This window comes from Hyaena hyaena, unplaced genomic scaffold (genome assembly GCF_003009895.1).
Source record: "Hyaena hyaena isolate Hyena2069 unplaced genomic scaffold, ASM300989v1 scaffold_659, whole genome shotgun sequence".
NCBI classification, from domain to species: Eukaryota; Metazoa; Chordata; class Mammalia; order Carnivora; family Hyaenidae; genus Hyaena; species Hyaena hyaena.
The window spans coordinates 285421-299069 of NW_024081293.1; the positions used below are offsets into that span (position 1 = coordinate 285421).

The following is a 13649-nucleotide window of genomic DNA, read 5'->3' on the forward strand; positions in this document are numbered from 1 at the left end:
ACTATCAGTTTAGCAGCTTAAAATGAAACACATTTATTCCCTCACAGAATCTGTGAGTCAGGAGTCTGGGCGCAACTTAGCAGGGTACCCTCCTCAGGGTCTCAGAAAGCTGTCATCCAGGTGTCTTCCAGACTGCATTCTCACTTGAAGGCTTAACTGAGCAAGAATCAGCTTCTAAGCTCACTCAAGTTTTGGGGAGAATTCATTTCCTTGCATTTGTAAGACTGAGGCCTCAGGCTTGTTGGTACCTGTCAGCTGGAAGCTGTCCTAGAGAATGCCCTTAACCCCTTGGCATGTGGACCAATCTACCAGCAAGACAGAGATTTTCATACTACAACGTAACAATTGAGGTGATAACCTATCACTTTTGCTGTATTTTGTTGGGTTAGAAGCAAGTTCTAGGTTGGACCCATGCACAAGAGGAAGAGATTACACAGGGCTGCCACACCAGGAATATAGAACTAAGAATCATGGGGCCATCTTTAGAGTCTGTCTATCATACTTGGTTTTATTTAAAAACAAAACAAAACGAAATACTTGTCTTTGGAAATTATAACTAATGTAATAACTTTCAGTGGTTGCTGATAAGCAGACATCTTAAACACTTTCCTTTTATAAATTTAAACTTTGTTCTCCATGGGTCTATTCTGGGGGTAGAAGGGGAGGTACATCTTTTAAACATTACTTTAAAACTGGTTTGTAGGGGCACCTGGGTGGCTCAATCAGTTATGTGTCCAACTTTGGCTCAGGTCATGATCTCACGGTTTGTGGATTCAAGCCCCGCATTGGGCTCTGTGCTAACAACCCAGAGCCTGAAGCCTGCTTCAGATTCTGTGTCTCCCCTTCTCTCTGCCCCTCCCCTGCTCACACGTTGCGTGTCTGTCTGTCTCTGTCTCTCAAAAATAAACAAACATTAAAAAAAAACTGGTTTGTAAACTGACAAATGTCTACACTGTTCATGATTTTTATGACGGTCCAAGGCCACCTCCTATCTTTTTGAGGTAAGCTGACTTCATCCTGTTCTATACAATAGGCAGCCAAAATAAATCGACTGAATTTTTCAACGTGCCTTTCTAGGAGACAAGCCTTCTCGGGAATATTTGCCAAGTGAACGTCCTCTGTGCAGACTCACATGATGCTCTGTCATCTTTGGGAGGAGAGCCAATATTGTGAAAAGTTGCCAGTGAAAAAAATGGATCACAGCAAAATAACCGGAGCATTTAACCAGCCTGAGTTTGGTATGCCTGATGTCCATACCCTTTTAGGAAATATTTGCCTTTTATTGTCACTCTTTGCCTAGCCAGTATTTTAGTGGTTCCTTTTGCCTCTGGAAATTGGAGCCCTCAAGATACTAGACTCCAAGGGTGGTTTTGTCAGGACACAGGCAGTCACCAGAGAGTGGCTTGGAGGGAGTACTGATAATCCCCATTACTCATTACTGCCACCATCTTCCCCCCTACCATCCTCCGCTCCCTGCCCCGCAAGCTCCCCCCCCCCATCACCCCTGCCTTTTCCTTGATATGGACAGTTGGTGTTTTCTTAGTCTTATGTAAAGTGCCGTAAACTAAGCTTGCAACTTGACTCCTCACTTACACCCTTCCATCCAGATTGCTACCCCCACATCACTCTCATTGAGAGGTTCGGGGGCTTCTCTCATTTCACGTTGATATCAGAAGAGAGATTTGGAAACATTTGTATCTTTTTCTTGACCCTTCCCTGAGAATTCAAAGGGGAAAAAGTCACGTTACCTATTGTCTGAAAGACAGATGTGAACTAGCTGCTTCCCAGCCCCAGGTATCGGCTTTTGTTTCATCTCTAGGAGGTGATTGTTGCCGGCCTCTGCGGGTTTCCCGGGTCAAAGAAACAGAATTGAGAACCTGGAAGTGTTGATCAAGACAGGTGCTGCAACTTTGATCAGTTAAGTAAGAATAAATCGGAAATTTATGTTTAAATTCCCTTCGAAATGCAGGCACCCTTGGAGGTTAAGGGGAGAAAGCGTTTGGCAGAATACAGCTGAGAAGTTGCCAGCCATATAATGCTTGAAACATCGCCAGATCCAGTTTGCCAAACCTGAAAGCAGCCAGGTTTGCTCATCTCCACATTAAGGGAACATTAAGGTCTTTATCTCTTGACCTGAACCTAATAAAGAAGGGGAATTTTAGAGCTGAGACTAATGTCTTTTTGAAAAAAATCACCTCCTAGTGCCTAATTGTTGTTGAGATCTCTGTGCGATGTTGCACATCTAATCCATGATATTCAATAAGACCCAAGTGTGGAGTTGGCACATAAGTAAAGGATGTTATAAAGAGGGCAGGGACCAATTAGCCTCATTAAGTCGAGCAAGCCTCAGAACAAGTGATGGCCTTAAACTGCAGTAAGGAAAAATCAGATGAAATGTTAGAAAAGATGACATTATGTAATAGGCAAGGCCACAGCTGCATCAGGATATAAACTCACTTAACTTTTTTATTTAATTTTTAATTTATTTTTGAGAGAGACAGAGCCATGAGCAGAGGAGAGGCAGAGAGAAAGGGAGACACAGAATCCGAAGCAGGCTCCAGGCTCTGAGCTGTCAGTACAGAGCCTGACATGGGGCTCAAACCCACGAACCGTGAGATCATGACCTGAGCTGAAGTGGGACGCTTAACCGAGTGAGCTACCCAGGTGCACCTATAAAATCACTTCTAGTGCAGAGCCTGACGTGGGGCTCGATCTCATGACCGTGAGCTCATGACTGAGTAGAAATCAAGAGTCGGATGCTTAACCGACAAGCCACTCAGGCGCCTCTATAGTAACTCATTTAATCTTTTTTTCTTCCATTTAATCTTTATAATAACTTTATGCTATAGTTTTTTGTCATGGTATTTTGGGATAGTATTAACATTGACTAACTGCTATAACAAACATCCTAAAATCTTAGTGGTTTGCATAATAAAAGATTTATTTCTTCCTTACATCATTGTCAATAACATGATTAGCAGGCAGATTTTCACACCATGGTTTGGGGAGGCAGCAGCAGCTGGAGGGGACTCAGAATCTTATCCTGGATCTTCTGCAACTGGCAGGCAGACTATGAGAGAGGAGAGAAGGAGCAGAGAGGATGTTATGGGAGGCTTTAGGGGTCAGCTCACTAGTGTCATTTCTACCTCTTCCACATTCCAATAGTCAGAACAGGTCACAGGGCTGCACATAGATGAAAGAGGAGAATGGGAAATGTGGTTTTCTTGTGTTCCCAGGGGGGAAAAGAGTGTGATAGATGCATAATGATAGATCTGCCACAAAAAGGTGCTATTATTATCCCCGCTTTATAGCTGAGGGGATGAAGGCATTGGAAGGTTCAATATCCAAGATCACATAAATCAATACCCAATTTCAGAGTCAATAAGTAGGATGATGGGAGCCCATGCTTGTACCTACAACTCTCTACTGCCTCACAGTTATTGCAGGGCCAGAAATGTTATTCTCAAGCCTTTGCTATTTGTTTTGATGATTTTATCCCAGATCTAGCTTAGACTATTATTTATACATTTTTATGATTGGGTAAGTGTGCTATTTACAGAGTACCAGTCACAGATTATAATAAAAATCGGTTAGACAAACAAAACAGAATTCTTAATTCTGTAGGAACATTTTACATCAACTTTTCGCCCACACCTCCTACTTTCTTTCCCTGTCTCAGACCCACCCAACCACCAGTACCACTACTACCAAGAAAAAGGAGAAGAGAGAGAGAGAGAGAGAGAGAGAGAAAGAAAGAAAGAAAGAAAGAAAGAAAGAAAGAAAGAAAGAAAGAAAGAAAGAAAGAAAGAAAGAAAGATCCTGATAAAGCTTTCATAGTATTTGAGAAGGTCAAAGGGAGTTTAGTGAGTTAATATCTGCTGCCACCTGAAATTAACCAGACATTTGGCTCTTTTCCCAAAATGGATGGTTAAAAATACCAGACCATGAGGACTGAATGAGTTTCGCCCAACTTTCAGCCTTGTGCTCAATAGCAGGCCACTCCATGGTTTTTCTTACCCACCACTGCTATTTCTCATGTGTCCAAAAGCATCTGAAACCATCTCACTGAGCCTCCCCCGCGGAGCTTTGCCCTGAAGTCTTAGAGACAACCTCAGACTGGCCTGGTCAGACCCTTGGAAAACTTCAGTATCCTGCCTGTCAGATGTGTACATGTCAACACGCCACCTGTTCTGGCAGGAAACCAATTTTCTTTTCTGTTTCTTCCTCCTTTGGGAAATGTGCCTGTTTCTGGCATCTGTCCCCATGTATCCTGCTTCACACACAGAGACAAAGAAGTCATTTCATTTCTCAAGCCGTCTTTCCCACTTAAAAAAAAAAAAAAGAAAGAAAATTCTTGTGTTCTCTCCTAACAGTCCTCTTGACTCTTTCATCTTCCTCTACTTTATGTATCTAAAACTATTCTTCTTTCCTTGTATACTATTCTTGCTCCATTTTCTCTTAAAGTTCCCTTCTTTGTTTCTGTTTGGAGTCTTCATCTTTTTGAAATCACCTCTGATGTTATGAAAGAACCTCTCTTAAGTCATCTAAGGTGTTTTCATATGCATCAACCACCAATCTTAATGGTTTTCGTTACTGCTGTGGAACATTTTGCCACTGATCTTCAGAAAAGTTGGACTATTTGCTTTTCTTTCTTCCTAATAGTGCATACTAACATACAGATGGTATGGGTGAGAAAAACATGACAGTATTGAAATAGGGGCTTACACTATTGATCTGTACTTTAAGATACACGGCTTCCGGTACTTTTTTTTAAAGAGAACATTGGACTTTCTCATTTTTCCAAATTCCTGCCACCTCTGTTGTTTCAAACATGATTCCTTTGGGGTGTGAAAAGAAACAAGTTCCAGGGAGGCTGGTGTAGGCAGGTCAGATGGATTCTCTTCTTCCTACAGAATCATCCTGTGATCTTGGTAAAGTGAAGTTACAGGACAAAAGTGTATTTAAAGAAAGATATTATGGGACCGGAAGCTTAGAGAATTTAACTTTACTTCTGTGACTCAGATGCCTCCCATTTTAAGAAAGTCATCTGAACACTGTGTACTTTGGTTTTGCCTTTTCGTAAAAAGGAAACCAATAAAAATATAGCACTTACTATGTAGGCCCCTAACAAACTTCCAATAAATGGCTCGTTAAAATCCTTTTCAAAAAATGGTGTGGGTGAAAAAATTAATGAACTTACTCAGGAAGATGAAGTTCATTTCCCAGGAACTGGTATTTTGTGAACATTCTCTGCCCTCCTCCTTCTGTCTTCTACCAAATTTTTGCCAGTTTTTCTCTTCCAGTGAGCAACACTTGGGTTTGCTAGATGTGTTTCAAAGGACATGAGAATGTTAGTGAAAAACACGAGAAAGCAAGGTATAATGAAATATGTGGTACATGCTCTTAGACATAGTATGGATTTCCTTGTCATCCCCTCTCTGTCCTCTCTGAGACAAAGTGTCACAGTCACTAATTCTGCAGATTGTTATGGCAGAACCCATGGGCTCAAATCCTGGCCCCATTGCTGATTAGCTTTGTGATTTTCAGCAAGATAGATAACCTCTCCGGGCCTATCTGTCTTCATAAGCAAAGTCCTCTTTGGGAGCTGTAAGGCCCACATGAAGAAAAGCAAGAGAAACATTTAAACAGCACCTGGCCTGTTGTTAATATGCAACAAGTAGCTCTCCCATAAGCCCAACAGAGAATATTATTAACATATTAAACTAGTCTTTCTTCCTCCTCCCTTCAAATATGAATGGGTACAAATACTGTTTCCTTAAATTCCTTTGACCTTTACAGTTGATTGCCATGGGGAAAGAGAGGGTGGGTGGACACTTAAAAATTATATATATATATATATATATATATATATATATATACACACACACACATACATATATATATTTAAAAGTTTTAAAGTGTGTACTTATTTTTGAGAGAGAGGGAGACAGAGCACAGGTGGGGGATGGGCAGAAAGAGAAGGAGACACAGAATCTGAAGCAGACTCCAGGCTCTGAGCTGTCAGTACAGAGCCTGACACAGGGCTCAAACCTACTGACTGTGAGATCGTGACCTGAGCTGAAGTCCTATGCTTAACCGACTGAGTCACTCAGGGACCCCTGGGTAGACATTTAAACTCAGAGGTTGTAATTTCCCTTTGAGTTGAAAAGCTAACGTTTTGAGTCAGTAGTGTGACAATAGCCTTGAAAGCCACGCGTTTGGGAAAAACAAAAAGAGCCTTCTACTTTGTAAAGCTTCCCTTTACTTATCTAGAGTCAAGTCTGGTAAATTTGGACTCCAGAGCTTTATTTATAAGACCTAGAAAAAAGAAGAAGGAAGATATGATGTAAGAATAAATTTCATCTGACTGAAAGGCAAAGTAAGAAAGCCCTTCAGGTTCCAGAGAGAGGAGTCCAGGAAGGAAGAGGAAGGAGAGGCAAGATTCCAGAAATTGAGGAGTATAACCTTACCATCAAGATCAAAATTCTGGGGCGCCTGGGTGGCTCAGTTGGTTAAGCATTCGACTTCGGCTCAGGTCATGATCTCACAGTTCCTGGGTTTGAGCCCCGCATCAGTCTCTGTGCTGATAGCTAGCTCAGAGCCTGGAGCCTGTTTCAGATTCTGTCTCCCTCTCTCTCTGACCCTCCCCTGTTCACGCTGTCTCTCTCTCTCTCTCTCTCTCAGAAATAAGTAAAACGTTAAAAAAAATTTTTTTTAAAAGATCAAAATTCTGAGTGGAAGAAGGCTTGAGAAACTCTCTCAGCAAATTGACACAACCTAAACATCTCAGGATAAATGTTAGTTGAGTCAGAAGCCCTTCAGGAAAGAGCTCCCTGTTTTGAGCCTAGCACCGGAGCAGCACGGAGCATGGTTCAGAAAGCCTGGAGGTGCCCTTCTTGGTCCACATGGAGCTGCAGAACCCTTGCATGTCTCAGTAGAAGAGTCAGGAAGTCCTATAGACCCCCGAACCACAGAGGGACAGGGAATAAGGAGGTTGTTTTATGGTGCTGGGTCCTCATGTCAGGAGCTCTGGCAGAAATCACAACTTCTGCCTCAAGTAGTAAGTGCAAACGAGGTAAGATGCGTCATGCTAGAGACAAGAATGGGCAACAGAGAGAAGATTTGAACACTCACATCATGTCAGGCCTAGAACATCCAAAGAACAACTAAGACACGGTAACCTTGGAATAGCAACATTAACTTTTCTCTGCTCCCCGTGGAAATAAAGCCTTCTCAAATACAAAAAGATCTGAGAGAGAAAAAAAATAAAGAATCTATATTGACTTTTGCACACCTGAATATAATTCATAAGTTTCTGACCCTTCTATGAAAGTAATTGAGGACTGGCCTCATAGTGAAGTTGACTTTCAGTTTCTGTGTGTATTGTGTGTGTGTGTGTGTGTGTGTGTGTGTGTGTGTGTGTGTGCGTGCTGTGTAGTTATGTTGATAGTGGGTGGGGGCTGGGTTGGTTAGTATAGGACATCTAATTACTTCACAAAGATGTGAACAGAGAAAGCTATCTTTTGGAAAATAGATTTTGAAGCTTCACAGAATAAAGGGGGTAGTCTGCCACAGTAATGTGCTATTTTTTTCATATGAGAGTGGGTCACCTAAGGGCATCCACCAAAACATACACAGCTGTAGCCATGCCATGCTATGCTAGCTACTTAGCTATAGGAGTAGTCCTAAACAGCATTTATGAGTCCTAGTCAGATATATCTCACTACTTACTGCCTGAAGCACTCCCTGTTTGGGGCTTGAAGTAATTCGACTAAAAATATACCTACCAATCAACACCTCCCTGTTGTTTCTAGCTACGTGGATGCTAAGGGCAGAAAAAGTCTCCAAATATACTTCAAAGAGCCCACAGATCTTCAGGACACTAGTTCACACAGTGTTGTGGAAAGCAGAATAGATATGTAGCACAGTTACCAATAGTGTCAACAAACTCAAGGTGTTAGCATGTAAAATGAGGTTGTTATTTTGATGACAGTGATTATATCAACTGTTCCTCCTTACAATCATAAGGTGCTTTTAGATTGTGGACACGAAAATTACCAACCGGTAATTTGGAGATTAAATTAACAGCAGCCCATTCAAAATAAATTGGTTCATTTTGGCTCGGTGGCATTAGGCAACAGAAGGAATGTGAAGTTCTCAAACTGGTTTGTACCACATCTTTGTAGCTCGAGCTTGGTGAAGTTCTGGACAGATGGCTCTTTCAGGCATTGCTCAACTAGGAGGTCATTTCTGCTGTTGTCAGAATGGAAATCCCAAAAACACATATTTGAGAGTCCACAGACTGTCTTCATAGTATATTTCAGTAACGTCAAAATCTTCACAGTTGGAAAATTCTTTACTTTGTCACCCAAGTCCTCCTGATTCACGAGAAACCACTATGTTCCCGAATATCCGTCAATCTTATTCCAAGTCTCCATATTGGATACGAGAAATCCTGTCTCCTCCTCAAGTATTTCTGAGTATCCCTAGATGGCTTACATTCCTGGTGGTTGCTTATTGTATCAGTTAGGAATTGGGCCCAGCTTCATGTAACCAAAATTTAACTGCTGCGGTTTAACCAAGTGGAAAGAGGGGTGGTGTTCTCACACATTAAATGTCTGGAGGTGAGCCATCCCAAGGGCTCTGTAAGCTCTTTACTGTTCCAGTCCCCTTCAATATTTCTTTCCTCCATCTGTAACGTAGGGCTTTTGCCTCATGGTTGTTGCTTCACAGTCACAAGATGGCTGCCCCCTTTTCCATGTTCATTGTCTTTGCTCTCAGCAGAAAGAAGGGATGTCTGAGGGGCTAAAGGACTAAAAAAAAAAAAAAAAAAGGACTAATAACATCTGAAACAGCAAAACAAAACTTTCCCAGAAATCTCTAGCAGGCCTTTGTTTATGTCTAAATGGCCTGAAATGAATGTCCATGCATTTGCTATAGTCCGGGAAAGCAAGGATCTTAGAGAGACACATTCCTACCTCAAACAAAACATGAATACGGTTGGTAAGGAAAAAGGGGAGCATGGCTACTGAGCCCACTGCCCCGCCAAGTCACCGCTCCTGGCTTCTCCACACTGGCCATGTCTGGACACTTCGTAGCTATTGGGCAGAACCCTAACATTATGTACCAGATACACATGCCTTGCATCTTCCTGAGGAAGTAGCCTCCGGAGCATTTCTTCCTGACCATCCAGCCTGACGCCATATTGCTGAGACCACTTCATTTCCTTATTCATTCAGGTAACAAATACTTTCGTGGAGCTTCTGTATGTCAGGGACTGTTGCAGACATAAAAGATATGGAAGGAACCAAGATCTCAAGGCCCCTACCTTCATGGAACTTAAATCTTGGGGAAAACTGGATTTTAGTTCAGAGTTGTCTGGTCTCTGGGCACCGTTGTGCAGGGTACAATCTGCACCATTGTGTGTGACCACTCTGATCATTCTCCAGGAATCCAGGCTTCTGTCTATCCATTTCTACCAGAAGAAATCATAAAAAAAAGAAAAACAGGCAACAAACATTATTGTTGCCAAAATGAGCCTGCTGCCTACTCCAAGTCTCTTATATTGTTAAACAGAATATGTGCCCTCTCTGTGAAGCACCTGCCTTTAAGTCACTCTGTTTGTTCAAAGCTTCCTCAAGAACAATGTTTTCACCTTTTTAGCTGCACGAGAGATTTTACTAAATGCCAATTCCAGTTTCCACATTTATAGCAACCAAGAGTTAAACAAATTTTGGATCCAGTGTTGGAACAGCTCATCAAACTTAAATCTAATGGAAATTCCTCAGGGAGCAATTCATGCCCATTGACAGTTAGTGGCCTAATTTCCCCAGCACATTTTAATTGATAGTCTGTGTGCATTCTGAAGCTCCTTCATAAAATTCACATTCAGTGTTTATGTGAATCTGCTCGATCTGTTGCTTTTAATTTCTTTGTTTAGGGGAAAGGAATGGTAAAATCTCAGTTCTGACAAGATCTTTTTCTCTTTCCTGCTTGACTCAGAATCGTATACACAAAGAGAATATGACAATACCAGAGTCATATGTAAAGATATTCAAGGTGGAATGGGATCCTTGAGGAGTTTGAGGGTTCTGTACATAGGTGATCAAGGCTAATGCAGTTGAGTTTATGAGTTTATAATGCTTTTAACATAAATTCCTTACTAAACTGTCTCTTCTCCAGCGACTGTGTTCTGTTTTGTGGTTTCTATTCCAACTAAGCATGGGTTTTTCCTCCCCTCACCCTCACACCTTCCCTAAAGAGTTTTTCCTTGCTCTCTGTCAAGCCATGTCCTTTAAACTACATTGCTTCAAACCATACTTCTTAAACTCACCATGTATTCCACTGCCTTACCTGTCCTCACTCTGTCCTTCCTGCCTCCCTCAACACTTATATATAGCTATGTCTAGCTATTCATCACCACTCTCCTGTACTGATGCTGGTACTGGTTCAAAAGATCAAACTCACAAAATGGGTGTCAGGGTCTTCTACACACCCAGGAGCTCCCTGCTCCTTGTGTGGAGCTATACACTATATACTATCTTTGCCCAGAATATACCATCTATGCATGGGGCCACTGCAGGTTTAAGATGCAAAGTTCCTCTTTAGTATGCTCAATTTTCTAGGCAATTTATATTTGAGATTCCAAGTAAGTGGGTGTGTAACTGGTTCCAGCCTTCTCTTGGTGGTGACAGAATTATGGGGGGGGGAAGGGGTTCATCTGTGTTGCCTCCATCTGCTGAGACTTCTCCGCGCCTAAGCAGGTGCAATGCACCAACTCAGGCTTTATGTTTCCAAGCAGCCTTTGACTAAATTGCTTGTCTTTGGGAGTCCACTGATTTGGGGTCCTCAGAGGAGTAGGTATAAAGATAGGTACAGTTTCATGCACATGCTAATGAAGAATGCAGAACCTGAGCTTCAGTTTTCTTTCCAATGAAATGGAAGATTATATATTTATCATAAATTTGATGTAAGGATTAGGTGAGAAAACGTATAGTAAGATCCTTTGTACATTGCAGGTGCTCAGCATCTATTAATGTTCCATCCCTATTCCATTTTCATGTTGAGATATCCACTGCTCAGTTGCACAAAATCTCATTCTCCCCCCCCCCCCCATTATTGTGAACCACTCCAGGAGAAAATCACAGCCTACTTATTTTTATGTAAGGAAGAATTGGATTATAGAAAGAACATCAGGAATGATGAAACCATGATCTTGTTCATGGACCTGCCATTCAAATGACTTTGGGCTAGTTCATTGGTCAGAAAAACAAAAGGTTTGGTTTGGAGGATTGCTAAGATCTATGTGCCTAACCTAAATCCCCTAAAAAAAGGGTACTCAGTAGGCATGATTCTCAAGAGGTTTTAAAAATTTTTATTTAAATTCTACTTAGTTAATTTACAGTGTCATATTAGTTTAAGGTGTACAATATAGTGATTCAGCACTTCCATACAACACAAGGTTCTAATCACAAGTGCACTCCTGAATCCCCATTACCTATTTCACCCATTCCCCTACCCATCTCCCCTCTGGTAACTATCAGTTTGTTCTCTATAGTAATGAGCCTGTTTCGTAGTTTGCCTCTGTCTGTCTCTCTGTCTCTCTCTCCCCCCCACTCCCCCTTTGGTTATTTGTTTTATTTCTTAAATTCCACATGCTCAAGACTTTCTAGTAGGCAAATGGGTGAGTGTCCAATGTCTTGATGGCATTGTGGCCATTTTGGCCTTCCTACCCAATGGTCTCATTCAAGTCTGACAGACTCGAGAGTTTAACCATGCTGCAGTTCCTCAGGCCCACAGAGGGAAAGTGTCCCTTCAGTCTGAAGCCCAGTTTCAGGCCAAACTCTCTGAACCAACCAAACAAGTCACCCAAATGCACACCCTCCCCTAAACTCTGTCCATCCAACCCAGCCAAGAAGAATGATGTGAAGGTGCTGGAGGGAATGGTAGATTGAGAGATAGGAATTTAAATTCAAGTTCTGCAAATGATGGAAGCTAAAGTACACAATGGGTGAGCAAATGTTTGACACTTCTCCACTCACTGACAGTGTCATGAAGTTCAATATGGATGTTGAGAATGGCTTTGAGATTATCAGGTAAAAAATGCTATACTGATCTGATTATAAAATTTCCAATTCTACTATTATATTTCTCTGTAACAAGAAAGGTTTTTCCCCTGCCTTGGGTCTTTTATTTGTAGTCATACAAAACCTGACAAATTTGCATTACAATCAATCAGTGGAGATGGTATCTTTGAGCCTATTTTAAGCAAAACTGGAAAGAAGATCTTGGTTCTTGATGTGTTCATGATATCATTGAAAGAATATTTACCAGGGGCGCCTGGGTGGCTTAGTCGGTTAAGCGTCCGACTTTCGCTTAGGTCATGATCTCGCGGTTCGTGGGTTCGGGCCCGCGTGGGGCTCTGTGCTGACTGCCAGCTCAGAGCCTGGAGCCTATTTCAGAGTCTGTATCTCCCTCTCTCTCTGGCCCTCCCCTGCTCACGCTCTCTCTCTCTCTCTCTCTCTCTCTCTCTCTCTCCCAGGAATAAATAGAAAATATTTTAAAAAAAAGAAAGAAAGAAAAAAAGAATTTATTTTTTTTTTAAATGTTTTATTTATTTCTGAGAGAGAGAGAGAGAGTGTGTGAGCAGGGGAGGGTCAGAGAGAGAGACACACACAGAATCTGAAACAGGCTCCAGGCTCTGAGCTGGCAGTCAGCACAGAGCCCGAGGTGGGGCTCGAACCAATGAGCCGTGAGATTATAACCTGAGCGGAAGTGGGAAACTTAACCAACTGAGCCACCCAGGCACCCCAAGAATATTTACCATATTTATTTCTAATGAGCTAGTTTGTATTTTTCTTTAAGAATACTATGACAAGATCATTCTGATACAACTTCATTTTTGCCTCTGAAGACTAGGAACCTGAAACTGATACAAGTTTTCATAATTAATTGAAATTAGCCAAAGGTCAAGTTGGGGGGAGGAAGGGATTAGAAATTAGTCACCAAAGGGAAATGAATTGTCCAGCTCAAAAGATAAATTAACCTCCATTTTAGTACATTCTTCATTTGGAAATCTGGACTAGGAGGCAATACGGTAAAGAGATACAAGTCTTCCTAAGATGTAAGCTCATGGCTATTTTCAATTTTCACACATTCTTTAGTTTAAGGATTTGCAGAAGGACTTAGAACAGATGTTACGAAGGCTGTCAACTCAAATGTACCTAGGCATAACTAATATATCCTGCTTCATCAGTTTGGAATATGAAATAACCTCCCATTTCTTTGAATGTTCAATTTATAATAATCCCAATTCCCTGTTTTCATTGAGAAGACAAGTCTATTCTTTCTTTCCTGTCCATTGCCCTTGAGAAATCTGAGTCACAGACTTCTAAGTTCACACCGCCTGAACAGTCACTCATGGGAGAAGATGCCTACTCTTGCTTTGTCACTACTGAAAACATTAGTCCATAGGTCTAGCGCAGGCAGAAGGGCCAGGAGAGGCTGGCAGGGCAGAGTGCTTGCCCCTGGAATGTGCATGGGACCCTGTGCCTCACCAAGCTGGGTTCCAGCAAGATGAGTCTTTGTGATCAGTCTTCCTTTCTCACGTACTCAGCCATTTGCCATTGGGCATGGGCGTGGTGTGATGG

General features: G+C 41.8%; 1 long non-coding RNA gene across 1 annotated transcript in view; it reads left to right on the top strand.

Moving 5' to 3' along the window:
• Nucleotides 1-1085: 1085 nt before the first annotated feature.
• LOC120219995 overlaps nt 1086-13649 on the top strand; it is a 51905-nt gene continuing 39341 nt past the window's right edge. The window contains exons 1-2 of the long non-coding RNA XR_005525435.1: nt 1086-1238; nt 1820-1917. This is a non-coding gene — a long non-coding RNA (uncharacterized LOC120219995). The remainder of the gene's footprint in view (nt 1239-1819; nt 1918-13649) is intronic.